Consider the following 3,580-nt stretch of genomic DNA (forward strand, 5'->3'; position numbering starts at 1 on the left):
ACGCCAGCCAGATGCTCCTTACTGGCGTTGAACGCCAGTCTGTCCTCCCTCCAGGGTGTGATTTTTCTTCTGCTGTTTTTGATTCTGTTTTTAATTTTTATATTTTTTTCGTGACTCCACATGATCATTTACCTAATAAAACACAAAATAACAATAAAATAAAATAAAATAAAAATTAGATAAATAAAATTGGGTTGCCTCCCAACAAGCGCTTTTTTAATGTCAATAGCTTGACAGTGGGCTCTCATGGAGCCACAAGGTGACCAGGTCAATGTTGTATAGTCCCAACACCAAACTTAGTGTTTGGTTGTGGCCTCCCAACACCAAACTTAGAGTTTGACTGTGGGGGCTCTTCTTGACTCTGAACTGAGAGAAGCTCTTTGTGCTCACTCTCTTTTGTCACAGAGGGATGGCCATGTATCTTAAACACAAGGTAGTCCCCATTCAATTGAAGGACTAATTCACCTCTGTTGACATCTATCACAGCTCCTGCTGTGGCTAGGAAAGGTCTTCCAAGGATGATACACTCATCCTCCTCCTTCCTAGTGTCTAAGATTATGAAATCAGCAGGGATGTAAAGGCCTTCAACCTTTACTAACACGTCCTCTACTACTCCATAAGCTTGTCTTAATGACTTGTCTGCCAATTGTAATGAGAACAAGGCAGGTTGTACCTCAATGATCCCCAGCTTCTCCATTACAGAGAGTGGCATAAGATTTATCCCTGACCCCAGATCACATAGAGCTTTTTCAAAGGTCAATGTGCCTATGGTACAAGGTACTAAGAACTTGCCAGGATCTTGTCTCTTTTGAGGTAAAATTTGCTAAATCCAGGTATCTAGTTCACTAATGAGCAAAGGAGGTTCACTTTCCCAAGTCTCATTACCAAATAACTTGGCATTCAGCTTCATGATAGCTCCTAAATATTGAGTAACTTGCTCTCTAGTCACATCTTCATCCTCCTCAGAGGAAGAATAGTCTTCAGAGCTCATGAATGGCAGAAGGAGATTTAATGGAATCTCTATGGTCTCTATATGAGCCTCAGATTCCTTTGGATCCTTAATAGGAAATTCCTTCTTGCTTGAGAGACGTCCTAGGAGGTCTTCCTCACTAGGATTTTCGTCCTTCTCCTCCCTTGTGCATTCGGCCATATTGATTACATCAATGGCTTTGCACTCTCCTTTTGGATTCTCTTCTGTATTACTTGGGAGAATACTGGGAGGAGTTTCAATGACTTTCTTACTCAGCTGGCCCACTTGTGCCTCCAGATTCTTGATGGAGGATCTTGTTTCACTCATGAAACTGAAAGTGGCCTTTGACAAATCAGAGACTAGATTGGCTAAATTAGAAGGGTTTTGTTCAGAATTCTCTGTCTGTTGCTGAGAAGATGATGGAAAAGGCTTGCTATTGCTCAGCCTATTGCGTCCACCATTGTTAAAGCCTTGTTGAGGCTTTTGTTGATCCTTCCATGAGAAATTTGGATGATTTCTTCATGATGAATTATAGGTGTTTCCATAAGGTTCACCCATGTAATTAACCTCTGCCATTGCAGGGTTCTCAGGATCATAAGCTTCTTCAGAAGCTGCCTCTTTAGTACTGTTGGATGCATTTTGCCATCCATTCAGACTTTGAGAGATCATATTGACTTGCTGAGTCAACACTTTGTTCTGAGCCAATATGGCATTCAGAGCATCAATTTCAAGAACTCCCTTCCTCTGAGGTGTCCCATTATTCACGGAATTCCTCTCAGAGGTGTACATGAATTGGTTATTTGCAACCATGTCAATGAGTTCTTGAGCCTCTTCAAGTGTTTTCTTTAGGTGAATAGATCCACCTGCAGAATGGTCCAATGACATTTTCGAAAACTCAGATAGACCATAATAGAATATATCTAATATGGTCCATTCTGAAAACATGTCAGATGGACACCTTTTGGTCAATTGCTTGTATCTTTCCCAAGCTTCATAGAGGTATTCACCATCTTTTTGTTTGAAGGTCTGAACATCCACTCTAAGCTTGCTCAGCTTTTGAGGAGGAAAGAATTTATCCAAGAAAGCCGTGACCAGCTTATCCCAGGAGTCCAGGCTATCCTTAGGTTGTGAATCCAACCATATTCTAGCTCTGTCTCTTACAGTAAAAGGGAAAAGCATGAGTCTGTAGACTTCAAGATCAACTCCATTCGTCTTTACAGTCTCACAGATCTGCAAGAACTCAGTTAAAAAATGATAAAGATCTTCAGATGGAAGTCCATAAAACTTGCAGTTTTGTTGTATTAAAGCAACTAGTTGAGGCTTAAGCTCAAAATTATTGGCTCCAATGGCAGGAATGGAGATGCTTCTTCCATCAAATTTGGACGTTGGTTTTGTGAAGTCACCAAGCATTCTCCTTGCATTATTGTTATTGGGTTCGGCTGCCATCTCCTTCTCTTGTTCTAATATTTCTGAAACGTTACCTTTAGATTGTTTAGCTTCTCTTAGTTTCCTCTTCAGAGTCCTTTCAGGTTCGGGATCAATTTTAACAAGAGTGCCTTTTTCCTTGTTCCTGCTCATATGAAAGAGAAGAAAACAAGAAAAGAAGAGGAATCCTCTATGTCACAGTATAGAGATTCCTTTATGTTAGTAGAAGAAGAAAGGGGGGAAGAGTGAAGAAGAGTGGGTTCGGATATTAAGATGGAGAGAGGTGAAGAGAAGTGTTAGTAAATAATTAATTAAATAGAAGAAGAGAAGAGGGAGAGAATTCGAAAATTAATTTTGAAAAGGAGTTAGTAATTTTTGAAAATTAAAGATAAGATATGATTAAAATTAAAATTTAAAACAATTAAAAAGAATTTTTGAAAAAAGGGTGAGATATTTTCGAAAATTAGAGAGGAAAAGGTAGTTAGGCGGTTTTGAAAAAGATAAGAAACAAACAAAAAATCAAATAGTTAGTTGAAAGAGAAATTAAAATCAAATTTGAAAAGATAAGAAGATAAGAAGTTAGATAAGATATTTTGAAATCAAATTTTTGAAAAAGATATGATAAAAGATAAGATAAGAAAATAAGATAGAAAAGATATGTTTGAAAAAGATTTAATTTTTAAAATTAAAATTAATTACTTTACTAACAAGAAACTACAAGATAAGATTCTAGAATTTAAAGATTGAACTTTTCTTAACAAGAAAGTAACAAACTTCAAATTTTTGAATCAATCACATTAATTGTTAGCATAATTTTCGAAAATTAGATATAAAGATAAGAAAAAGATTTTGAAAGTATTTTGAAAAAGATTTTTGAAAATATTCGAAAAACAAAGATAAAATTGAAAAGATATGATTTTTGAAAAAGATTTTGAAAAGATAAGATTTTTAAATTTTTGAAAATTTGACTTGACTTGTAAGAAATAACTAATTTTAAAAATTTTTGACTAAGTCAACTCAAATTTTCGAAAATTATGAGAAAAATAAGGAAAAGATATATTTTTTTATTTTTGAATGATGAGAGAGAAAAACACAAAAGTGACCCAAAACATGAAAATTTTGGATCAAAACACAAGATGCATGCAAGAACACTATGAATGTCAAGATGAACACTAAGAACACTTT

General features: G+C 35.8%; 1 non-coding gene across 1 annotated transcript; it reads left to right on the top strand.

Moving 5' to 3' along the window:
• The first annotated feature begins 1,913 nt into the window (after positions 1 to 1,913).
• Positions 1,914 to 2,017, top strand: LOC130948020 (small nucleolar RNA R71). The gene has a single exon (XR_009072902.1). It is a non-coding gene; the product is annotated as a small nucleolar RNA R71 (small nucleolar RNA).
• Positions 2,018 to 3,580: the final 1,563 nt, after the last annotated feature.

The sequence above is a fragment of the Arachis stenosperma genome, chromosome 1 (genome assembly GCF_014773155.1).
Source record: "Arachis stenosperma cultivar V10309 chromosome 1, arast.V10309.gnm1.PFL2, whole genome shotgun sequence".
NCBI lineage: Eukaryota > Viridiplantae > Streptophyta > Magnoliopsida > Fabales > Fabaceae > Arachis > Arachis stenosperma.